The sequence below is a fragment of the Herpailurus yagouaroundi genome, unplaced genomic scaffold (genome assembly GCF_014898765.1).
Source record: "Herpailurus yagouaroundi ecotype Mexico unplaced genomic scaffold, PumYag 28, whole genome shotgun sequence".
NCBI lineage: Eukaryota > Metazoa > Chordata > Mammalia > Carnivora > Felidae > Herpailurus > Herpailurus yagouaroundi.
In genome coordinates, this window is record NW_024412376.1 from 163,112,012 (window position 1) to 163,138,186 (window position 26,175).

Here is a 26,175-nt window from a genome sequence, read left to right on the forward strand (position 1 = left end):
CATTGTTTCCTTAAATAATCTTTCCGGCCCTTTCTTTCTTCCTTCTGGGATTCCTGTAATGCATACATTACTTTGGGGTTATCTTATGAGTCTGTAAAGCTTGGGGAGCCTGGGTGGCTCCTGGGTGGCTCAGTTGGTTAAGCATCTAACTTCAGCTCAGGCCATGATCTTGTGGTTTGTGAGTTCGAGCCCTGCATCAGGTTCTCTGCTGTCAGCATGTAGCCCGCTTCAGACCCTCTGTCCGCTTCTCTTCCTGTCCCTCCCCCACCTTGTGCATACATGCTGTCTCTCAAATTAAAAAAGTTATAAAAAAAATAACAAAAAATGGCAAAAATAAATCCCTAAGGCTTTATTAATACATACTCTTTTTCTTTTTTGCTTCTCTGATTGAATTATTTCCAATGACCTGTCTTTGAATTCACTGATCCTTTCTTCGGCTTTATCTAATTAAAGCTGTACCCCTCGGGTGAATTTTCAGGTAAGTTACTGTGTCCTTCAGCTCCATGATTTCTGTTTGGTATTTAAAAAAAAATATTTTCTGTCTCTGTTAAAATTCTCACATTGTGCATGTGCTGTTATCTTGACCTTGGTGAATATATTTATGACAATTAGTCTGACTTCTCTGTCAGATGAATCATCTAACTCTGCCTCATTATGGTCAGATTCTGGAGGTTTATCTTGCTACTTTATGTGGAACATCTTTGCCCGATTCTTTATTTTCCTTGACTCTCTGTTGGTGTCTGTGCATTACACAAAGCAGGCAACTCTCCCAGTATTTACCGACCGGCCTCATACAGGTAGGAGACTTCACCGATCAGCCTAGGCAGATAATCTGGGGGTTTCTACCCATTCTTTCCCTCGACAGGGAGAAGCTTGCAGCTGTGGCTTTTGTCCAGTTGGTCTTGTTGAGCCGGGAGATGTTTACCAGTCCAAACCGCCGACTCTGTTCCTAGGTAACTACACTATACCAGACCTGTCAGGGCTTCAAGACTGGAAGGTCAGATGCCTGTTCTTTGGGGATCCCTGGAGAAGTTGGTGTATTTCATGCACACATCAATTGTTTCTCTCCCCAGGAGGAAGCAGAGAGATGGTTGCTCTGTTTGCACACTCCGTGCTGAGCAGAGGAGTGGGTCTCTGGTATCTACCAGCCCAAACCATTACCTTTATCTTCCCTCAGGTGGCTAGACTTGCCAGAGTGGTATTCAAGACTGGAAAGACAAGAGCCAGTTCTCCAGGGACCCCCTCCCACCCCCGCCTTGAAAAAGTTGGGGCGCTGGATATGTGAGTCAACCCTCCCGTGGAAGAAACTGGGAGCTGGGTGGTCTCCCTGATCCTGTGGCGCCGTGGCGGAGGGGGAGGCATTCTGGGAAGAGGATGTCTCAGATCTCCCTGCCTGTTTCTGTGATTCTGGTGTCGCTTCTTCCCGGGGCACAGTAGCCTTTCGGTTAGTCTTTGGATATATCAGAAAGGCAGTCTGCCATGAATTATTGATGAGTCAGCTTGTCTGTGGGCAGAAAGATCCAGGGAAGGATGCAGGACTTCCTATTCTGACTTGTTGATGACCTCACTTGCCGCGTTTGCAGAATGTAAATGGTACCGTCCGACTCCTCCCTTGCTCAAGAAGACACGTTGGCTCCACCTAGAAGGGGGCCGTTTCGGTGGGAAGTCATCATATCCACAAAGGAAGAATCTCCGACTGCCCCCCAGTGGGCTGTTAGGGTCTTCCCAGGCACCCCCTGTTCCTGCCAATCCTGTTTTTGTCACCGATGCTCCAGACTCCAGGCACTAAAGTACAGGTGGAAGGGGAATCTGGGAGCTGGGCCTATTTTCATGAAGCGATACGTGAATTTTCGTCTCTAACTTGGTTGATTCTGATCAGATTCATTTCGGAGGAGTAGAGTTTATAGTTTCTAAAGGCTTTAAAGGTTAGTATGCCAGTGGCACCCAGTCACTCGCTCATTAGTCATCTGGATATGCGATTTAGATGCTTCTCTAGTCACTAATGAGTAAGAAAGCGATGTGTATCAGTTAGCTATCGCTGCATAACAAACCGCCCCGAAACTCAGGGGCTTTTCACAATAAACTTTTATCATTGTGTAAGAATCCGCAAGTTGGCTGGGCAGTTTTGCTGATTTGGACTAGGCTCAGCTCATTTTGTGCGGGTTCACGCAGGTGTCCGCATTCAGCTGGAGGCTCAGCTAGGCAGTGGCTGGTCTGGGATGGCCTTGGCTGGGGTGAATAATCTATTTTACACGGTCTCTCATCTGTCAACTGGCTAGCCTGTGTTTGTTCATAGATCATGCAAGGTCCCAGGAGAAGGGGCTTTGTTGTATAAGGCCTCTTGGCCCAGCCTGGCTATCCTAGGAGTTTACAATGAGTATGTGGTGTGTATGTGGACGTGTGTGTGAAGCATTTGAAATAAATCTCATGGGTGTGCCAGCTACGTATCACAGTAATTCTGTAGGGAGTGCTGCTGGCCCCCTTTTACAGGCGAGGAGACTGAGACTCACCAGGGAAGAAACTCGACCTGAGGTTACCATAGGTATGACGTGGTGGGCCAAGATTCTAGCCCCCATCTTCTGAAGCCACATTGCACACACTCCTCCTGTTTTCCGGCTGCTCCCTCTGTTCCGAGTAGGTCTCTCATTAGTTCACTTGTGTGCCCTGGGGACTCAACAGTGCGGGGTGAGGGCCAAAGCATCCTTGTCTTTGTGGGATTCTGGGACCCAGGGGAAGAAGATGCTGTCAGAGTCAGCCTCTGTAGGCGTATATTGAGCACCTACCGTGTGTGGAAAGTGGGTGTGTCAGGTTCCTATTGCTGCCCTAACAAATTACCATCACCACTGACTTAAAGCAACACAAATTAATTTTCCAGTAGTTCTGGTCATCAGGCGTCTGGAATGCGTCTCGCTGGGCTGGTATTAAAGCGTCAGCAAGGCTGCTGCCTTCCGGAGGCTCCAGGGGAGGATCTTGTTTCTTGCCTTTTGCAGCTTCTGTGAGTTGCCTGCATTCCTGGGCTTGTGGCTTCGTTCTCGTTTCAAAGCCAGCAGTGGCCGGTTGAGACCTCTCATGGTACATCACTCTGACTTCCCTGCTTCTCTCTGTACATTTTAGGATCCTTGTGATTACCTCGGGCCCGCCCGGATAATCCAGAAAAAATATCCCTAACCAGATGTCAGCCGATTACCAACCACAATTCCACCTGCTACATTAATTACTCTTTGCCTCGTAAGGCGACATTCACAGATTCCAGCAGGTAGGATGTGGGCATCTTTGGGGAGCCATTATTCTGCCCACCACTGGCAGCTTGTGCTACATTGGGAAACACAAATGAATTAGAGCCTGTACTGTCCAGAAGCCTGTAGTCTGGTTGTGTGTGTGTGTGTGTGTGTGTGTGTGTTCGTTCACGGTTAGGTGGGAGGTGAAAAGGGGCATAGATAGCAGTGTTGAGTCTAGGAGTTAGAGGCAGTGAAAAGAGGGAGACTGCCTTGGATCTGGGGGTTACAGGGATAGAGGAAGGCAGCGTGGAGGAGGCGGTCCGTGAACATGGTCTTGAAGGATGGCTATGCTTTCAAAGAGTAAAGTTAGTCGGGAGAACATCCCAGACAAAGGGATTGGTCCAGACACCCAGCTACCACCAACAGGATGAGGGTCGAGTGTATGTCACAGTCCCCAGCTCAGCTGCCCTCAGGGGACGGCACTCACAGGAATGAGGGGAGCCTCCTTCCTGGTGGTTGGTGCCTTTGTTTTCTGGAGGCATCTGTCCCAGCTGGGGCGGGAGGCCACCCCCCCAGCTCCAGCACATTGTCACCCCTGCAGGAAACTGTCAAGGGTGGCCAGATCGTTGCTCTTCTGAAGAAGCCAGGAATCTGGGTTTTTATGTGAAGTGTTTGGATCTTACAACTGAATGTCTAATTCAGTTTTTTAAAAATGAAAACACCGAGGGGCACCTGGGCGGCTCAGTCGGTTGAGTGTCCGACTTCGGCTCAGGTCACGATCTCGCGGTCTGTGAGATCTGCTCCTGCTCTGTCTCTCTCTGTCTCAAAAATAAATGAAAACATTAAAAAAAATTAAAAAAAAAATAAAACCACTGAATAGGCCAAAGAGAAGTCAGAGGGTTTCCATGTGTGTCCTCTGAGGTGAGGCACAGAGAGGTTGAGTTATTTGCACAGGGCCACACGGTTGTGAAGTGCCAAGGCCGGTACAGCCAGTGGTCCCTGGGTTCTTGCTACCGAGGTCCAAATTACATGAGCGGAGCTAAGCATCCTCTGGAGAGCTGGAAGGACAGCTGGCATGGGCCACGGGAAGTGTTCAACCCAGAATGGCCACTGATCAGAGAGGCGGCATTGCAGGACCACGGGTGCAAGAGGATGAGATTCCTCTCAATCCCGAGATGCTGTCACGCCAGGAAGATTTGGGGCATGCCCCGTGGCTTCCCAGGAGGGTCTGCACCTTTCCGCAGCAGGGGATCCGGTGCACGGATTCCGGACTTTATGTATTCGTGTTGTTTCTCTGAAAGGTGGGGGGCGGGGAGGGAGGAAAGAAGGAAGAGAATGAAGAAAGAAAGAAACTAAAATTCCCTCTTTTGTGTATGCCGAAAGAAAAGGCATTTGGCTCCCAAAAAGGGAGTGAATAATTAAGACCATTATTGATATGAACGTTCAATGGAAACTCTGTTATTGCTTTCAAGAATGGAGCGATAGAAATGACTCCTTTATCATCATCTCTGATAGAATACAAATTTTATCCCATCTTGTACCCCAATTACAGATCATAATGACTTAGCCTTCTCAAAGAGGTTTTTTTTTTTTAATTTTTTTTCTTTAATTTACATTTCCACCCTCTTGAGCTGAATAACTGTCTGTGCAATGGTAGAATTGCAACAGAAATTCCTGTCTGATGGGAACTGCTGTAGATTTACATCCAGGAGCAGGCTTTTCTAGCAAAAGCCCCATGTGTTTGCAAATCCATCTTGCTAAGTGCTATGTGGCGATTAAGCTCTGTACCCTCAAGTAGGACAGGTCCGAGTTCATTTCATTTGACAGATACTTGTTGGTAAAGTAACCTTACGTCCCAGTGTGCCCAGAGCTGCACTGTTTTTCCAGTGTCCCCTCAATGCAGTGTCCCTTTTTATTATCGTGAGTGTTCTGCTTCTAACACTAAAAAGCACATGGCTGGGGCGCCTGGGTGGCGCAGTCGGTTAAGCGTCCGGCTTCAGCCAGGTCACGATCTCGCGGTCCAGGAGTTCGAGCCCCGCATCAGGCTCTGGGCTGATGGCTCGGAGCCTGGAGCCTGTTTCCGATTCTGTGTCTCCCTCTCTCTCTGCCCCTCCCCCGTTCATGCTCTGTCTCTCTCTGTCCCAAAAATAAATAAACGTTGAAAAAAAAAAAAAGATAAAAAGCACATGGCCAAAAAAAAAATTAAAAACAAAAAAAAATTAAAAACAACAAAAAAAGAGAAAGATCAGTCGGGCAAGCATCCGACTTTGGCTCAGGTCATGATCTCACGGTTCATGGGTTCGAGCCCCACATCCGGCTCTGTGCTGACAGCTCAGAGCCTGGATGGAGCCTGCTTTGGATTCTGTGTCTCCCTCTCTTTCTGCCCCTCCCCTGCTCCCGCTGTCTCTCTCTGTCTCTCAAAATTAAATAAATGCAAAAAAAAAAATTAAAAAAAAATAAAAAGCACATTGGCCGTGTTAATGCTGGAGTTCCTGCTGTGCCGCAGACAGTATCTAAGCCCAGAGGGAAGGGGTAGACAGGGCAGACGCATCCCTGCCCTTTGCCAGTATAGTCGCCCCACCGCTTTGCATGACTCTGGGCAAGTTACTGAAAGTCACCTTGACTCGGTTTCCTCACCTGTAGAACACTGCTGGTTGTATTTAACTTGCGAGGTTGTCATGAGAATTAGATGATCCATTCCTTGCAAAACTCGTAGCAGAGTCCCTGGCACAGAGAGAGCGAGCTGGAAACATGTTAGTTGTTGTCATTCAGTACCTGTCTTGGATGGAGGGGACTGTGCCTGATCCAATGTGTGCAGGAGAGGAGGAACACAAAGACGTTCTGTCAGCCAGTGAAGGAGAAAGGAATATGCACCAAAAATGACAGACTCCAAAGGCATTAAGAACTTTTTTTAATGTTTATTTATTTTTTGAGAGAGAGAGAGAGAGAGAGAGAGACAGAATCCAAAGTAGGCTCCAGGCACTGAGCTGTCAGCACAGAGCCTGACGCGCGGGGCTTGAACCCACAAACTGGGAGATCATGACCTGAGCCGAAGTCGGACACTCAACTGACTGAGCCACCCAGGCGCCCCTCCAAAGGCATTAGAAAAAATTTACTCATTTGTTTAACAAACAATTTACATGTTTTCTACCAAATCCAGGCTTTGAACTGGGTTCTGGGGACTCACTCGTGAACAAGAAGCAGTCCCTCGTTAACATGGCCTGACCGTGCTATGATGTAGCTGAGGCCCCCATGCAGTCTCTGCTTTAGTGAGACAAGTCAGGGGATGTGTTGGATTGTATCCTCTCGAAATCCAAATGCTGAAGTCCTCACCTCCAAGGCCTCAGACTGTGACCTTGTTTGGAGATAGGGTCTTTACAGAATAGGGTTAAAGCGGGATCGGCAGGGTGAGCCCTAATCTGATACGTCTGTGCCCTCACGAACAAGGGAAATTTGGGCACAGACACGTACACAAGGGGAACCCCATGCGGAGATGAAGGCAGGGATTGGGGGGATGCTTCTACAGTCCCCCCAAACACCAAAGATCACCAGCCATCTGCAGAAGTTGGGACAGAAATTTGGGACAGATTCCCCACCCCCACCCCCACCCCCAGCCCACACAGCCTTAGAAGGAGTGCATTCTGGGGCGCCTGGGTGGCTCAGTCGGTTCAGTGTCCGACTCTTGGTTTCGGCTCAGGACATGATCTCATGGGTCGTGGGTCTGAGCCCTGCACTGGGCTCTGCTCTGATGGTGTGGACCCTGCTTGAGATTCTCTCTCTCCCTGTCTCCCTGCCCCTCCCACATCTCTCTCTCTCTCTCTCTCTCTCTCTCTCTCTCTCAAATAAATTTTTTAAAAAAAGAGAAGGAACTCACTCTGCAACATATTGATCTCAGATTTGAGAGAGTAAAGTTCTGTTGTCTGAGCCCCCCAGTCTGCAGTACTTTGCTGCCCCAGGGCACTGACACACCCTCCCAGTGGACGCAGTGTCCAGGCAGGTGTTGCTGGAGGAGCCAGGAGCATCTTCGGTGACGGGACCTACGACCTGCCACTTGGCTAGCATTCCTGTGGAGCTAGTCCGCTCTCAGAGCTGGAGTCCGGCCCGGTCCCTTGACTCGACTCCAGATCAGTGTTCCAGTGTGACGAACGCAGAAATCAGGCTCCAGACGTGTGTTCTGAAGGAAGAAGATGTAAATGGCTTTCCACAGGCAAGTGATACCACGGGAACAGCTGCGGGAGGAAGAAGCAAAATTTGGCTTCAAGTGAACCACAGAGTTGGAGTTCTCGGAAATACACCTGCTCTGTCCTAATAAGCCTTCGCCATTTTGGGTTTCTGTTCCCTGTCCTTTACCCTTTCCAGCATCATCTGGGGTTGGCTGTGGTTCCACCGACTGGCTGACTGCTGTGACCAACTTGCAGAAGGGGAGATGTTCAAGGGTGTACCATTCTCTCTAGACCTGTGTGAAAACTGTGACGCCTAAGAGGTGACCAGATACAGCCGAGCCCGGACATTCCCAAGGGGTCTGTCTAGGGTCCTTCATGAATTTGAGGGCTCAGAAACAAGGTCGCTGTTTTGCTACTGATTTTTTTTTTTTTTGTGTGAAATGTGTCAAACACAGACAGGTATGGAAATAGTATAATGCACACCAGTGTCTCCTTCCCCAGTGTAACAAACGAAACATGGAGACACATTTGAAGCCCCTTGCCTGTCACACTGGACAGCTCCTCACCTGCCCCAGAGATGACCGCACACATTTCCATGGGGACTTGTATAATTTGCCTAAGGTTATGTAACCCAAAGCAATGTATCCTATTTTTAAACTCTACCCAAATGAAGTCAGATCATTCTGTATCTTGCTTTTCTTACTTCCCATTATGCTTTATGTTTATTCATATGATGCAGTTCACTTATTTTAACTGCTTTACAAGAGTGTTCCCTGCGATTATGCTACAATTTATTGACTCATCCCCTTATTGATGGGAGATGCGAGCATTCTTCCTTGGGTTTCCTTGTGCGCACCCGTGGGAGTTTCTGAAAGACACATTCCACAGGATACGCACTGAAGAATTCTCGAATTGCTGGGTCGTAGGGTTTGCCATCTTGGAATTTTTCAGATATTAACAGATCATTCCCCTGAAGGGTCATGGGCACTCCCACCCACAAGTCTTGAGAGTCGCCTACACCCGTCAACACTTGGTATTATCAAACCCTAAATTTTTGCCGGTATGGTGAATTTTTTTAAATGGCATGTTCTGGTGCTAGTGAGGTTGAATCTGTTTTGAGATATTTATTGTTTCTTCAGATACCCAAAATGAGTAAGTACATTGTCTGTTCATACCCTTTGCCCGTTTTTCCCCCAATAGGTTGAATTGTTGCATTGCATCAGTAATAGAGGGCATGCTTGTCTTATTCCTGACTTCAGTGGAAGTGCTTCTAAAGATTTCACAGTAAGAATGATGTGTATTGTAGACGTTTGATCTTAAGTATGGCCGGGTTAAAGAAGTTCACTATATTCTGAGTTTGCTAGGACTTCCATAAAGCTCTATGAATGGGTGCTAATTTTAACTTTTTAAGATACGTTGGGGCACCTGGGTAGCTCAGTCGGTTGAGCATCTGACTTTGGCTCAGGTCATGATCTCACAGTTTCTGAGTTCGAGTTTTGCATCGAGCTCTGTGCGGACAGCTCAGAGCCTTGGAGCCCGCTTCCGATTCTGTGTCTCCCTCTCTGTCTGCCCCTCCCCCACTCATGCTCTGTCTCTCTCTCTCTCTCTCTCAAAAATAAACATTAAAAAATTAAAAACAAAGAAAGTTTGTTTGTTTATAGTAATTGCTACACCCAGCGTGGGGCTAGAACTCACGACCCTGAGATTGAGAGTTACATGCTCCTCTGACTGAGCCAGAAAGGGCCCCTAATTTTCACTTTTTAATTGACATGTGAGACCTACAAAAGTGCACAAGGCCTAAGTGGAAAGCTTGATACGTCTTCAGAAAGTGGACACACCCATGTGATCAACAGCCAATTAAGAGTAGAATATTAACAGTAGCCCTTAGGACCCCTTCACGCCTCTACGGTGTGTCTGCCCCTCGAAGATAATCCTTATGATGAATTATAAAGCTGTAGCTTAGTTTCTCCTGTTTCCGAACCTTATGGACATAGACTCAAGACATAAGTTATTTTGTGTCTGACTTCATTTCCTCAACATTGTTGGTAAGTTTCATTCATTTGGCTTCATGTAGCTGTCGTTTATTTTCATTGTTGCTATGTTCCATTGTGTGGCTGTTCTACTTTGTATCTTTCTATTCTGACTTGATACACATATGATAATATGATAATACACATATGATAATGACAGTGGTCATTGCCTGTCAGTTTTGATTTGGGCTGTTCTGGTACATGTTCAATGACATTTCATTGCAGATTGAATTTACATCGTCTATCATTCGCGATACGATTTTTTTCATGTTTTTTATGAGTATTTTCTTCTAGGTAGCTTCTTTTGCAAAATACCTATTCAAGTCTCTTTGCCAATTTTTTTTTTTTGATTGAATTTGCCTCTTGCTGACCAATAGGTCATATACTCTGTATACTCTGGATATAAGGCTCTACCACGGAGGTTTTAGCTCTCTTACAGAAATAACTTCCCCATTCTATATTGTGTATTTTACCTCTTAATGGTATCTTTTGATGAATGGACACTCTTGAATTTAATCTAATTTATTAGTCTTTTTTATGGCTAGTGCATAAGAAATCTTTGCTTACTGTAAGGTCATGAAGATATTTCAGATGGCAAAGCCTATTGACCATTGATATCCCTTGTCCTTTTTTTCTAGTAGATTGGATTATTACATCAGGGATAGAGGACATTTTTGTTTTGTTCCAGACCTCAGTGGCAATACTTCTCAAGTTTTAATATTACAATTTATGTTTGTTTAAAGTTTTTAAGTTTATTTTTGAGAGAGAGAGAGAGAGAGAGAGGGAGGGGGGGGGGGGGAGAGAGGGACAAAGTGTTTAAAAGTTCATTTATTTTCGAGACTGGGGGGGATAGAGAGAGGGAGAGAGAGAGAGAATCCCTAGCAGACTCTGTGTGTCAGCTGTCAGTGCAGAGCCTGACATGGGGCTCAAACCCACCAACTGTGAGATCATGACCTGCGTCAAAATCAAGAGTTGGACGCTTAATCTGCTGAGCTGCTCAGCCCCCCTAAAGTGTTTTATTGTTAACCTGTGATCACATTAAGGAAATTTAATATAGCCCAGTTTTCCTCTAGAAAATGTATGTTTTTACCATTTATGCTCAGATCTATAAGCTACTTGGAACGAATTTTTGCATAAAGTGGAAGATAGAGATGTTTACCACACTTAGTAAAATTAACAATCAGTACTTAATATCATTCAGTCCATATTCAGATTTCCTCCATTGCCTAAAAATATGGCTTTTGTAGATTGTTTGTTGAAATCAGGATCCAAACAAAGCTCATCTTAAAAAATTACTTTTTCATGCTATTTACTCTTTGAAGGGGATGAGTTGTCCTGAAAAATGCTTCGTGTATCAGGTTTTATTATTGCTTCATTGTGGTGTCCTCTAATTTGTCATTTAATTTGTTCCCCCTAATAGATCCCAAGTTAGATAGGAAGGGTGGATTAGGTGTAACTCTCATAATTTCTGGCATGGATTTTTCACCGGTGGTGCTATGCCCCGTATCCAGTTTGGAGTTAGTTATGTTTAGTGATGCTAAGCTTCATGTGGGTTGGGTAGTGACAGTCTTATCCCTTCCTTGTGAAAGTCCTTATTAACTGTCTACCTAGTAATTTTACCACCTGTCCATGACCATTGCCAGAGTCCACTATTGACTGACGAATTGCAAAATTGTCAATTTTAGGGGCGCCTGGGTGGCTCAGTCGGTTGAGCATCCAACTTTGGCTCAGGTCATGATCTCACAGCTCATGGGTTCAAGCCCTGTGTCGGGCTCTGTGCTGAGAGCTGGGAGCCTGGAGCCTGCTTCCGATTCTGCGTCTGCCCCTCCCCTGCTCATGCTCCCTCCCTCTCTCTCTCTCTCTCTCTTTCTCTCTCTCAAAAATAAATAAACATTAAAAAATGTAAATTTTAATTTGACCACTCCTTCTGTATTTAGTAAGTGAAAGAACTTTCCTTCATTCTCTTTGATACTTGGTTACTCTGAAGTAACATTCATATTAGATGGTAGATGAAATGTGTAACTCCTTCCCTCTAGCAAATTTCAGAAGAGTTGTTGTCTTTGCAAGTTTCAATGTGGTCCTTCCCGTGAGTTTTTTTTTTCTCTCTCCATTTTTATTGAGGCTCATTATGAACTCACTGCTTTTCATATATGCATGGACAAAATGCATGGGCATTTTGTTAATCGCAGTCTTATTTTTTATGGCTGTTTTTATCAAAGCATAATATACATCTAGGTGGTTGCATGAACCATTAATGTACAGCTCAAGGTGTCTTCACAAGGTGAATGTACCTGTATGACACTGTTCATGTCCAGAAATACAAAATGGGAAGGCATCTTGTGTTCATGGATTGGAAGGCTTAATGGTACTGGAATGTCCGTACTGTCCAAAGCAACCTACAGATTCGTTGTTATCCCTACCAAGATCCCAGAGACATTTTGTACATAAATAGAAAAACAGTTCCAAAATTCATGTGGAACCACGAAAAGTCACAGATAGCCAAATCAGTCTTCTCAAGAACAAAGCTGGAGACATACTTTTTTTTAATTAAAAAAAATTAAAAAAAAATTTTTTTTTCAACATTTATTTATTTTTGTGACAGAGAGAGACAGAGCATGAACAGGGGAGGGGCAGAGAGAGAGGGAGACACAGAATCGGAAACAGGCTCCAGGCTCTGAGCCATCAGCCCAGAGCCCGACGCGGGGCTCGAACTCCCGGACCGCGAGATCGTGACCTGGCTGAAGTCGGACGCTTAACCGACTGCGCCACCCAGGCGCCCCTAAAAAAAATTTTTTAATGTCATTTATTGTCAAATTGGTTTCCATACAGCACCCAGTGCTCATCCCAACCAGTGCCCTCCTTAATGCCCATCAGACATTTAGCCCGTCCCCTACCCAGCTCCCCTCCAATAACCCTCAGTTCTCTATATTTAAGAGTTTCTTATGGTTTGCCTCTCTCTCTGTATTTATCTTATTTTTCCTTTCCTTCCCCTGTGTTCATCTGTTGTGTTTCTTAAATTCCACATATGGGTGAAATCATACGATATTTGTCCTTCTCTGACTTATTTCACTTAGCATAATACCTTCCGGTTCCATCCACGTTGTTGCAAGTGGCAAGATTGTATTCTTTTTTTTTTTTTTTTTAATTTTTTTTTCAACGTTTTTTTATTTATTTTTGGGACAGAGAGAGACAGTGCATGAACGGGGGAGGGGCAGAGAGAGAGGGAGACACAGAATCGGAAACAGGCTCCAGGCTCTGAGCCATCCGCCCAGAGCCCGACGCGGGGCTCGAACTCACGGACCGCGAGATCGTGACCTGGCTGAAGCCGGACGCTTAACCGACTGCGCCACCCAGGCGCCCCGATAGTGTTGTTTTAAACATTGGGGTGCATGCGCCCCTTTGAATTTTTTTATCCTTTGGATAAATACCTAGTCATGCAATTGCTGGGCAGTAGAGTAGTTCTATTCTTAAATTTTTGGTTTCAAAATGTTATAAAGCGACAGATCCGAATAGGATGGTGATTTTCAGAGTTCTGGTCTTTCACCTCTTCGGTTAGGTTTATTTCTAGATATCTTACTGTTTCTCGTGCTGTTTTAATTAGGATTGATTGCTTAATTTCCCTTTCTGCTGCTGCTTTATTGGTGTCTGGAAATGCAACAGATTTCTGTACGTTGATTTTGTATCCTGCAACTTCACAGAACTCGTTTATCAATTCTAGCAGGTTTTGTTTTTTTTTTTTCCCTTTGGTGGAATCTTTCGGGTCTTCTATGTATAGTATCGTGTCATGTGCAAATAGTGAAAGTTTTACTCCTTCCTTGCTGACCGGAAATGTCTTTATTTCTTTTTTGTTGTCTGATTGCTTTCAGTACTGTGTTAAATAACAGTGGTGAGGGAGGCATCACTGTCGTGTTGCTGGTCGTAGAGCAAGAGCTCTCAGTGTTCCCCCATTTAGGATTATATTAACTGTGGTTTTCTCATATATGGCTTCCATCATGTTGAGGTGTGTTCCCTCCAAACCTACTTCGTTAAGGGTTTTCATCGTGAATGTAGGTTGTACTTCCTCAAATGCTTTTTCTGCGTCTATTAAAAGGATCATAGGGTTCTTACCTTCTCTTTTATTAATGTAGTGTATCACATTGGTTGATTTGCAATTATTGAACCACCCATGAAACCCAGGAATAAATCCCACTCGGTTGTGGTGAAAGATTTTTTTCATGTGTTGTTAGCTTCATTTTGCTCGTATTTTACTGAGAATTTTTGTGTCTGTATTCCTCAAGGATATTGGCCTGTAGTTCTCTTTTTTTTAGTGGTGTCTTTACCTGGTTTTGGTGTTAGGGTAGTGCTGGCCTCATAGAATGAATTGGGAAGCTTTTCTTCCTTTTCTATTTTTTTTGGAATAGTTTGGGAAGAATAGGTACTAACTGTTCTTTATAAATGTTTGGTAAAATTCACCTGTGAAGCCATCTGGTCCCGGACTTCTGTTTGTGTGGAGTTTTTTGATTACTGATCCAATTTCTTTCTGAAAACTATAAAACACTGATGAAAGAAATTGACGATGACACAGAGAAATGGAAAGATACTCCATGCTCGTGGATTAGAAGGACAAATATTGTTAAAATGCCCATATTACCCAAAGCAATTTACACATTAATGCGGTCCGTATCAGAATACCAACATTTTTCACAGAACTAGAACAAACGATCTTAAAATGTGTATGGAACCACAAAAGACTCCAAATAGCCAAAACAATTTTAAAAAAGAAAAGAAAGCTGGAGGCATCACAATTCCGGACTTCAAGCTGTATTACAAAGCGGTAGTGATTCAGACAGTGTGGCACTGGTACAAAAACAGACACAGACACCAATGAACAGAATAGAGAACCCAGAACTGGACCCACACGGACATGGTCAACTAATCGTCACAGCAGGAAAGAATCTCCACTGGGAAAAAGACGGTCTCTTCAACAAATGGTTCTTGGAAAAGTGGACAGCATCGTGCAGAAGAATGAAACAGGGCCACTTTCTTACACCATACACAAAAATAAACTCAAAATATATTAAAGACCTAAGTGTGAGACCTGAAACCATAAAAATTCTAGAAGAGAACAGAGTAACTTCCTTGACATTGGCTGTAGCATCTTCTTACTAGACATGTTGCTAACGGCCAAGGAAACGAAGTCAACATGAACTATTGGGACCTCATCAAGATAAAAATCTTCTGCAGAGCAAAGGAAACAATCAACAAAACTGAAAGGCAACCTCTGGAATGTGAGAAGATATTTGCAAATGACCAATCGGATAAAGGGCCAGTCTCCAAAATCTGTAACAAACTTGTAAGACTCAACAACCCAAAACCAAATAATCCAGTTAAAAAATGGGCAGGAGACGTGAATAGGCATTTTTCCAAAGAAGACATCCAGATGGCCAACAGACACATGAAAAGATGCTCAGCGTCGCTCATCATCAGGGAAAGGCATGTCAAAACCACAATGAGGTATCACCTCATACCTGTCAGAATGGCTAAAATCAACACCACAAGAAACAACAAGTGTTGATGAGGATGTGGGGAAAGGGAGCCCTCTTGAGCTGCTGGTGGGAATGCAAGCTGGTGCAGCCACTCTGGAACAGTGTGGAGGGTCTTCAAAAAGTTAAAAATAGAACTACCCGATGATCTAGCATTTGCACTACTAGTATTTATCCAAAGAATACAAAAATACGGATTCGAAGGGGCACACACCCCCCGATGTTTATAGAAGCATTATTTACACCAGCAAAATTACAGAAACAGGCCAAGTGTCCACCAACTGATGAGTGGATAAAGAAGATGGGGCATATATATATATATATATATATATATATATACACACACTAGAGTATTACTCAGGGGTCATTTGTAACAACATGGATGGATCTAGAGAGTATTATGCTAAGCAGAATATGTCAGAGAAATACTGTATATTTTCACTCACGTGGAATTTAAGGAACAATGAGCAATGGGAAAAAAATAGAGGAAAACCAAGAAATAGACTCTTAACTATAGAGAATGCACTGATGGTTATGAGAGGTGAGGGGAGTGGGGGATGGGTGAAATAGGTGATGGGGATTAAGGATTATACTGGTCACGATGAGCACCGGGTGTTGTATGGAAGTGTTGAATCACTATATTGTACACCTGTAACTAATATTATACTGTATGTTAATTAAATGAATTTAAATAAAAACTTAGAAAAGAGTAAGTGGTTATTAGGGATTGTCAACAGATGAATAGATACAAAAATGTTGTGGGGGCGCCTGGGTGGCTCAGTCAGTTAAGTGTCCGACTTTGGCTCAGGTCATGATCTCATGGTTTGTGAGTTCGAGCCCCACATTGAGCTCTACGCTGGCAGTGCAGAGCCTGCTTGGGATTCTCTCTCTCCCTCTCTCTCTCTGCCCCTCCCACACACTCTCTCTTTCTGTCTCTCTCTCAAAAGAAATAAACTTTCAAAAAAGTTAAAATGATCTGTATACATACATTTGAATTCTATCAGCCTTAGAAAAGAAGGAAATTCTGTAATATGTAACAGCATGAATATACCTTGAGGACATTATGCTAAGTGAAATAAATCAGTCACAGAAAGACAGATTTTGCCCGATTCCCTTTATGAGTTATCTAACATAGTCAAATTCATAGAATCAAAGAGTGGAGTGGTAGTTGCCAGAAGGTGGGAGGAGGGGGGATTTGGGCGTTACTAATCAATGGGCGTAAAGTTTGACTTATGCAAGATGAGTGAGTTCTAGAGGTCTGCTACAACGTTGTGTTTGTAGTCAACAACAATATATTGTACATTTAAAAATTTGTTAAAGAGAGTAGATCTCAGGTGAAGTGTTCTTACCACAAAAAATAAAAACAAACAGAAGAAAAATAAGTTGAGTCTCTGGCACACCAAAAAATAATAGCATAAATATAACGTTACTGGCCCCAAGAACCACCCCCTCCTGCTCTCTTCCACTCGCCTGCTCCAAAAGGTGACCATTGCTCTGACCTCATCACTTTCATTTGGACCTTTCCGGGTTTGGAACTTTGTGTGAAAGCACACCTGTCCAGTGTCTTCTTTTGTATGTGACTTTTTATTCACCATTACGTTTCTGGGGATCACTGTTACTGTTTCACCTAGTGGTAGATTGTTTATTCTTGTTGGTGGGTAGTATTTCAGTGTTTGAGTATGTTACAATCTGTCTGTTCTATTGAAGGGTTTTGGATTGTTTCCAGTTTGGGGCTGGAACAAGCCTTGTGTATGTCATGCGCCTGTGTTTTGATGTTTCTGCAACTTCTTGGATATTTACTTTGGAATGGAATTGGTAGGTCACATGCAAACGCTCAGCTCTGATTTTCCTGAGTGTTTTACCAATTTCCACTCCCAGTAGCAACATGTGAGAATTCTAGTTTTTCCGCACCTTTGCCAACATTGAGTGCGGTCATTCTTTATAATTTTAGACATCCTTATGAGTATGTTGTAACAGTCCACTATGATTTCCATTTATAGCTCCCTGATGCCTAATGAGCTTGAGCACATTTTTATATGTATATCGACCATCTTTTTAAAAGAATTTTTTAACGTGTATTTATTTTTGAGGGGGGTGGAGAGACAGAGAGGGAGACACAGAATCCGAAGCAGGCTTCAGGCTCCGAGCTGTCAGCACAGAGCCCGATGCGGGGCTTGCACTCGCGGAGTGTGAGATCATGGCCTGAGCCGAAGTCGGACGCTTCACCTACTGAGCCACCCAGACGCCCCCGGACTCGACTCTTTTTTATTCTGTGTGTCAGTCCCTCTGCCAATAATATAAAGCCTCAGTTCCCCTAAATTTCAAAGTTTAGATGTGTCATTTTAACTTCTCTCAGTTACTCTTCAAGATTGCAGTGGTTTCTCTTGGCCCTTTACATTTCCACATAATTAGAAAAGCAGGTTGTCCATTTTTCTTTCAGAAATGGCTAGGGTTTTGTTAACGGGTGGAAAAGTTTGGCAGTCGGTTGACATGTTTAAAATACTGAGTTTTCCAGTCTGTGAACATGGCATGTCTGTTTTGAAGTCTTATGGTATTTTTTCCCACGAGGCTTGTAGAGAGATCTTGCCCATCTTTTTAAAGATGTGGAATTAGTTAATGCTCCCTGAATGTGATTTTAAAGTGATACATAGGAATATAATTGCTTTTTTGCCTATTGATCTATTCTCTGTCCTTTCTAAGTTTGCTCACTAAGTGTATTAGTCTGTAGATTATTTTTGAGTTGCTACATATTGTGACTTATGTGAGTGAGAATGTTTGATATTTTCTTTTCCAAACCTGTACCTTTAAAAAATGTCTTTTAATATATATTTTTTTTTCATTTTTGAGACAGAGAGAGACAGAGCGCTAGTGGGGAAGGGGGCAGAGAGAGAAGGAGACACAGAATCTGAAGCAGCTCCAGTCTCTGAGCTGCCAGCACAGAGCCCGACACGGGGCTCAAACTCACAAACCATCAGATCATGACCTGAGCCAAAGTCGGACGCTTAACCAACTGAGCCACCCAGGTGCCCCCAAACCCATACCTTTTATTTGTGTGTGTGTGTGTGTGTGTGTGTGTGTGTGTGTCTGAGAAATTGTCTAGGACCTCTAGTAAAATATTGAATAGAAATGGTGGTGATAAACTTTTTTCTCTTTTCTAGCGTCTTTAAATGCATAACCATTAAGCATAATGTTTGCTGTAGGTGTGTTATAGATACTCCTTATCAGATTCAAAGGCAACTCTTAGATTTACTGTGTTTTACCATGAATGGGTATTGGCCATTAGCAAACATTTTTTATTCGTCAAAAAAAATTCGTTCAAATGCCTTTTCCCCCTTCAGTCTGTTAGTGCTATCTCTTTCATTTCTGGGATAAACCGAATCTGGTCATGATGTAATAATTCTTTTACATGTTGCTGGATTCAGTCTGCTAATATTTTGCTTAGAATTTTTGCATGTATATTCATGAGCCAGATTGACCTGTAACTTTCTCCTTGTAATGTTCATCTCATGTTTTTGCATCAAGATTATGCTGATGTCATAAAACACATTGGGAAATGTTCCCCCTTTTTCTGTTCTCTGGAAGAATTTACATAATTCTGGTGTTCTTTTATACTTCCATGGAATAATTCACCATTGAGGCCATCTGGACCTGAAGTTTTATTTGTGGCAATATAGTTAATTGTAGATTCAGCTGCCTGATAGATACAGGACTTTTCAGATTTTCTATTTATTCTTTTGTCTGTCAACCAGTCAAGTGACTTGCAGAAGGGGTGATTCAAGTTCATGTTCAAATTCAAGTTCGTGTGACATTACGCATCTTTACATGCCAAGGCTTCAGGATCACCTGCAAACCTGAAATGTGCCGATGCTGAGGGTGGTTGGCTCCCAGGAAGCACGGTCATCTTTCTACCTCCTCGAATCACAAGTAGAAATCACGGGGGAAAAACAGGAGAGCGACCAAAACAGTAATTAGTAGAGAATAGTTATGTTTAAGTCTGAAACACTCATTAGTCTTGAAGAATGGAAACCTTAAAAGGCAATTTATATGCAAACACTCCCAGTGTTCCTGCTCCACACGCCTGCACTCCATCATTAGCCACCAAAGACCACCTCGAAGGAGGGTTTTTTTCCCCTCTCTTTTTTCCCCTCCTAATTGCCATCCCTCCCCCCACCCCCAGCTTCCTTGTCAAATTAATGCAGACGAAGCCACGTTCTTATCCAGAGTCTTGTCCGGCAACAACACCATGTGCTTTCTTGTCTCGCCAGCCCCTGACATCTCAGAGTCTCAGGACGCGAAAGCCAGAGCAAACTTCCAGATGCCGCGTACGACCGTCTCATTGTCCTAATGAGGGAGCCGAGGTCTGGGAAGAAGGCACATGTTCAGGCTTGATCCTTCCTTCATTCACTTACTCGACAGATATTTATCAATATGTATTGAACAACTAATTCACCTCGGGCATGAGAGAAACAAAAATAGGCAATGCCCTTGTTGGGACAGACAGTGAGCTGAGAAATACATAAAAATGAGAGAATATGATACATGTTAGGGAGCAGATACACAGGGTGCTGTGATAGAAAATGGTGTGTATGGACCTTCTTGATGGGGTGTGGTTTAGTTTGGGTTTCTCTAGAAATTAACCCTGAAAGGAGGAACCTTGTGCAGGCGGTTTGTGTAGGAGATGATCTCAGGAAACCTGGGAGGAAGGGAAGTGAGGCGTGTTATTGAGCAAGTTAGCTACCACCGTGGGCACCTGCAGACGTTGGGGAGCAGCATAGCCCATGCCTCAGAGTCGTCCAGCCCTGTGTTGAAGGGACGCGGGATAGTGATCCGCCCATGCCCACCAGTTGTGGGTTGAGGGCTGCTCAGTTCTGGGCACTCCCCACCCGCCGTGCAGGGCAGGACAGAGTCTCCTCGCCCGAGAAAGCCCTCCAACCAGATGATGCGGCTGTTTGCGGTGTGTACATTGTGATGGTAAGGACCGAAGGGGAATGGGTGGGGCACCAACAGGGTCTGCTACAAGGTTGTATAATTCGGGGAACACAGAGCCACAGAACCAATAGGATGGACGGATAGATAGACAGACAGACAGATAGATACAGGTTGGTATAGATACATAGAGAGACTTATAAGGAATTGGCTCATGCAATTATGGAGACGGAGACGTCCCAAGACTGCTGTTGGAAAGCTGGAGAGCCAGTGATGTAGTTCCAGTCTGAGTCAGAAGGCCGGAGAAACCGGGAGAGCCGATGGTTTAAGTTCCAGTCTGAAAGCCGGCAGGCTTGAGACCCAAGATCTGATGTATCAGTTTGAGTCTGAATGGAGGAAGGACTGATCTCCCAGTTCCACACTGTCATCAGAAGGAGTTCTCTCTTACTTAGGTGAAGGTTGGCTTTTTGTTCTAAACAGACCTTCACCTGATTGGATGAGGCCCACCCACATTAGGAAGGATAGGCTGCTTTACTCAGTCTGCTGATTTAGTTGCTAATTTCATTCAAAACCACCCTCACAGACACACCCAGAGTGATATTTGACCAAATCTCGAGGCACCTCATATCCCAGTCAGTTTAACACATAACGTTGACCATCACAAATGTGGCCCAAGAAGGTTTTTCTGTGGACGAGAGATCTAAGATGAGACTGGAAAAATGAGCCATAGGTGGAGTTCTCAGAGAGCTGGAGAAGAGGAATCTGGGAGTAGGAAGGGAGGAGCGTGGCTGGTTCTAGGGGCCAACTAATGACTGTGACCCACCGAAGTGAACAGGATTAATTTATTTAACAGATACAGTAGAATGCCTACTGTGTGCCAGCCACTGGGAAGAAGGGAATGAAGCAAACATGCAAACATGCTAGTTTTTAAGGACAGACGCAGACAATAGTGAAAGGGGTAGAAATAGAGTAGGTCAGACGCAGCTTCTGTCAGCCTGGGTCCCTGAATGAGTGCAGGAAACAGAGCCACTGGCTGATCTGTGTGGACACATATAAGTGAAAAAAAAAAAAAACCCAACCCATTCATTGTTATAAGACATCAAGATTTGGGGTTTGCTTGTTACGCAGCAAAACCTAGCCCGTGCTGGTGCGTGAGCCATCTTGCTAAATGACCCTTACTTCACTCCATCCCTTGAACACACACACACACACACACACACACACACACACACACAGCCCCCTCTGTCACTTAAAACCCTTAGGGTTTCCCATCACCCTCAGGATGAGGAACAGCATCTTTGTCCAAGCCTTGAAGATCCGGCATGTCGGCCCCTGCCTCTTCTCCACGGCCGTCTCTCGCCACTCCCCCCGTCTGTTCCTTCTGCTTCCAGGAGTCCCCTACTCTCCCCAGTCCCACCCCTCCTGCCTTACTTTCACCACTGCCCAACTCCATGTATCCATCCAGTCTCGGTTTTAAATTCACCTCCTCGTAAGAGCCTTCCCTGCCCCTGTGTATATTCCTTCCCACAACATGTCTTACACCACTCAGCACTTCTCCGAACTACAGGTGAAATCCCTACGCAACGTCAGGACTCCTGTTAGATTTTAGGCTCCTGGAAGATGGGGATGATGTTTGTCTTATTTTTTCTGGCGTCTCAGCACAGAGCACAGAGCCCTGACAATGTCGAATCATTAGCGCCCAGTAAACACGTATCGAATGAATAAATAAAACATCTTCCTGACCTTTCCCCCCAGAATGCTTTTATTAAACGCCAGATTTTCTTTCAAAAGGAGGCTCGAGCAGAGACATTGGATTCCCTCTTGTTCTGTTCACATCTTTTCAAAGAACTCCCTTCCGGCTTCCCATAAAAAGACTTTAGTCTCTGAGAAGCACATCCTCAGAACATGCCGTTCCTCTTGCCGGTGGCCGGTGGGCGCTCTAATTGGGAGCAGCGCAGGCTCGTTGTTTTGTGGGCTGGTGGCATGCTGCATGTCACAGGTTGGAGCTTGTCATTTGTCTGGGAATACTTGGCATCCCCAGCTCTTCCTACAGCCCCGACGCCGTATTAATGAGCCACATCAGGGAGAGACCCAACCCTTCCAGCAACTTGGTGAGGCCACAGTCTGCCAGAAACATACTCTGCAAGTAAGAGAGTAGCTGGGGATCTTCCCTGAGCCGCTGTCACATGTTTTCAGGGATCATTGTGCTTTAATTTGGTTGGGAGCTCAGGGATTTGGGGAGTTCTCAAGGCCATCTCTCTGTGAGTGTCTCATTACAAGCCGTCCTGTGTGGCTGGTTAGCTTTGTCATGTTGCTTTGCTGTCCGAATGGGCTCTCCTTGTGCCCCTCCGGCCTCTCCTGTCGATTTGCACACAGTCATCCAGTTGAGCCAAACCCAGTTCCAATCCCTGGACCACCAGATCTCCCCGACGGCCCCCTGCCCTGGGAGGAAACCGCAAGTCTGAAAGTTGTGTTCCTAGCTGATTCTAGAAAAGATTTAAGTTGGCTCAGCCGGCACCTGAAGTGCAAGAGGATGGCACCAGTGAAAACATGAGTGAAGACCAAGAAGAAAAACGAGGACGGGGCAGAAATGGCACCAGGGGCCAAGCTTGAAACGTGTACCTTCAAGGCCCCCATGCAGATTTCAGCTCCCTCACGGCCAGTGGGAAGGGTGCAACCAGGACTGGTACCCGTTTCACAGATCTGTATGGGGAAACCAGACGTGGTGCTGAGGAGAAGCACAGAGACTCCTGGCCGGGGGCGGATGGCCGCCGGGCTCTCACTGTGGTGCTGTGGCTTTGCTGGTCACGGGAGCCTGGCCAGGTTGCCTGATTCCTCGTAAATCAAGGACAAGCATCTCTGCTCTGTCCCCCTCCCAGGGCTGCCATGAAGGTCAGACAAGGGTGAAGACACTTTCTGGAGCAGAAACGACCATACGTGTGTGCGACATCATTGTCTATGAGAAATTGATGGTATTAATTCGCCTCTTCAGTTATTCTCATGTAAAACCAGTCACCATAATAATAACCTCAGTGGGTTTTTTGAGGGATGTAAATGGTCTGATTCATGGCCTGACTTCACTCATCTTAATTCTGTCCCTCCCCAGCTTTCTCTCATGAAGCAGGAGGGTCAGCCCCTCAGATTGGAGAGGTGAATGCATCCACAGTATAAGGACATGGTTTCTACATCAAACGTTGATTGATTCCACTACTTCCCCTGGCATTCAGGTTCACTGCAACCTGTATACATGGTGGCTGGTGTGGCCTGTGTGGACCTGCCTTCCTGCCTGTTGGATCTCACCTCTTGCCTGCCCTTCCTACCACTCTGCTCCAGACACACACGCCTTTTATCAGGTCCTCGGGAACACCAAGCTTGTTCCTGCTCTGGGCCTTTGCACATGCTGATCCTCGAGCTGGGCATGAATGTGCTTCCTTGTTTCTGGATGCCTGAGGCTTCTTTCCCTCTGGGTCCAGCGTCAGAGGCCACCTGCTCAAGGTTGGCCGCCCTAGCCACCTGGAGAATCACTTCCTCCGCGACTGGCTGACTGCGCCCTTGCTCTGTTTTCTTTATGCAGCGTTTTGCCACTGGCAATACTCCTAGCTATTCGCTCGCTTCCTCTCAGTCTTCCTGCTTGAAAGGTCAATCCCACAGGGGTGGGGGCCCGGTCTGTCCTGGCCACTGTTCTTTCCCATGCACCCGGACTGTCTGCCTGTCTAAGGACTTGTGCACAAAGAGCTAGCGTGACTTACGGACGCCTGGCCAGATGGCACATAGCTTGGCGCGGCCCCCCCCCCCCACGTACCATCTGGTCTCCAGAGGCCTGTGCGTCTCTACCTCTCCTGCACTCTCACTTCCTCACCCCTGCCTTTTGGACATTTCAGAGGCTTTTGGCACGTTTGCTTCCGGAATCCCCTCTCCTACTCTCAACGTCTCATGGAATCTTGGTACCACACATGTACCGCAAACCTGCCTATGTGCTATGCACCGGCTGTGCTTTGCACGAGCCAGAGTAGGACTCTTTTGCCCCCAGAACCAACTTCACCTTGTGGGGACTGCATGCGGTAGGCCTCCCTGGGGGCGGGGCGCTTCTGCGCCTTCGGCGGGCTCCATGCTTCCGTAAGCTTTTTTTGTGTCTTGTATAGGACGTCCTGTGGGCATTAGGAATGAGAAGTTTCGTGCCCTGTTAGCTGGGAGAGCTCATGGAAGGAACAGGAGCACCTCTAACCACTGGGGCGTTAGGGAGATTTTATGCCAGGCGGGAACGGTTTCCATTTCCATGTGGACAGGAAAGGAAATCGTTGGGTCTTTTTCTTAGCAGCTCTCTAAAAAGAAGGGCTTTGGAGCTCTGCTCGACAGTGAGAAATATGAGAAGTCCAGGGAGCTTTCCTTTTTTTTTTTTTTTTTGCTCTCAAATATCGTCTGGGCTTTTTTTTTTCCTTCCTGACTTCTGTTCTCAAGGTTTTGTCTCCATCCAACAATCTGATACAACCCAGGCGTAAGCTCAGCAGTTTGTGTTATGGCTGTGCGATTCTGTTACAAAATGTTCCATTTTTAAAATAAATTAGGTAAGGACACTTTCAGTTCTGAAGGAATGCACTCAGCTTCTCGCTGGGAGGCAAGCACGTGGTACATGAGGCGACCACGTCCCGAGTAATGTTTTTATATGCTGGAAATAACGTGGTGACTTGAGCACAGAAGTTGCTTTCTTTTTTGCACAGACTCCATAATTTCCTTGAAGTTTTAATGATGCCTGCATCCACGTGCCCGTGTTGCAATATGCAGTCGTTTGAGAATCCCCACACGTCGAGATGCGGGACTCACATATGCGTAGATGCTCGTTGGCTGGATGCGTGTCATGTCTAGGGATAATGTGTGAAATCAGGAGAAATTCTGAGATTGCCTGTCTCTTGGTGACAGAACAACTAAACGGCTAGGGACAGTGATTAGGAACCCGCCAAGTGCTATGCTTGGCTCTGAGTGCCCTATAGATAGTAAATAATTTGATCCTACAGCAACCTACTGTATAGCTGATGCTCTCATTCCCCTTGTATAGAGGAGGCAGCAGGCCCCAGAACTAGGGAGGGAAGCGCTGGCTTCACATTCTGTGTGTGTTGTCACATCGTTAGAATAATGAGTATCGAGGGGGCGCCTGGATGGCTCAGTCGGTGGAGCACCGACCCTTGATTTCGGCTCCGCTCGTGATCCCAGGGTGGTGGGATCGAGCCCTGAGTTGGGCTCTGCACCGAGTATGGAACCTGCTTAGGCTTCTGCCCCTCTCTCTCCCACCCCTACTGGAGCTCTTCCCCACCCCCCTTCTCTAGTAATGATGCCAAGAACAAAGGACAACATAGAACAGGTCCCATCAGTCAGGCAGGATGCTGGATGTCAGCTTCCTAATTTTCACCGTGAGTTTGAAGGTAAATGATCTTATTTTGCGAACACAGAAACAAAGCCCGCAAAGGTTAAGGGAGCCCCAGGCCAAGCCGTGTTGATGGAGGGGCTGGGTCTTGGGGTTGTGCCTGCCTGCACCTGAGTCTGTGCTGGGTCGCCTTGTGAGAGCTGAGGAGGCTGACACCGCCCCCCACCCCCCGCCCCGCCACCGACCACAGGCAGGAGACCGCCATCCGCTCAGGAAACGTGTCCTACACACCACGTTGTGGCCAGCCACATCAAGGGGCCAGGGCAGCTGAGAAGGACACGCCCAGGCCTGTCCATGCAGATCTCCTGGGCCAGTGGAAAGGCCAGCAGGAGAAGAGAGACGCATCCACAGAAATGTGGCAAAGCGGCTGTGTGTTCCCTGTGGCTCTTCATTCATTCATTCATTCATTCATTCATTCATTCGTCGGTCCATTTACCATCATTTGACCAGGGATGCTGACCAGCTCATGCCTTTGGCATTTGGCCTGATGGACCCCTCTGTGGACCCTCCTCCCCTGGGGTCTTTCGTGGACTGAATCGTGTACCCCCACCCTGACCCCCAATTCATATGTTGAAGCCCTAACCCCTAATGTGATTTGGAGGTGGGGTATGGGGAGGTGATTAGGTGGAGATCAAGTCTGGAGGGTGGCGTTCCATGGTGGGATTAGTGCCCTGGTAAGCGGAGGGAGAGAGGAGAGCTCTCTGTCTCCACCGTGAGGCCATATGTGAGGCCGCGGTGAGGAGAGAGCTTTTCCTGAGCCAGGGAGACAGGTCTCACCAGGAATTGAACCTGCTGTCCTCCTGATCTTGGACTTCCCGGCCTCCAGACCACGATTAGTATATGTCTCCTATTTGTGCCCCCGAGGCTGTGGGGTTGCTTGTAGCTGCCCAAGCTGAC

The 26,175-nt window shown here is 45.8% G+C and overlaps 1 protein-coding gene across 6 annotated transcripts in view; it reads left to right on the top strand.

The window, feature by feature from the left end:
- The window catches only part of STK32B (serine/threonine kinase 32B), a 393,226-nt gene that overhangs the window by 48,870 nt on the left and 318,181 nt on the right, over positions 1-26,175 (top strand). Inside the window, exon 1 of one of the 6 annotated variants that reach the window (XM_040488167.1) lies at positions 875-953. The exons of 4 other annotated variants lie outside the window; for them this stretch is intronic. The gene's annotated coding sequence lies outside the window, so the exon portion shown is untranslated. Of the gene's footprint in view, positions 1-874; positions 954-1,195; positions 1,282-26,175 lie in introns of those variants that run through there. One more of the 6 variants, XM_040488178.1, reaches the window with a different exon arrangement.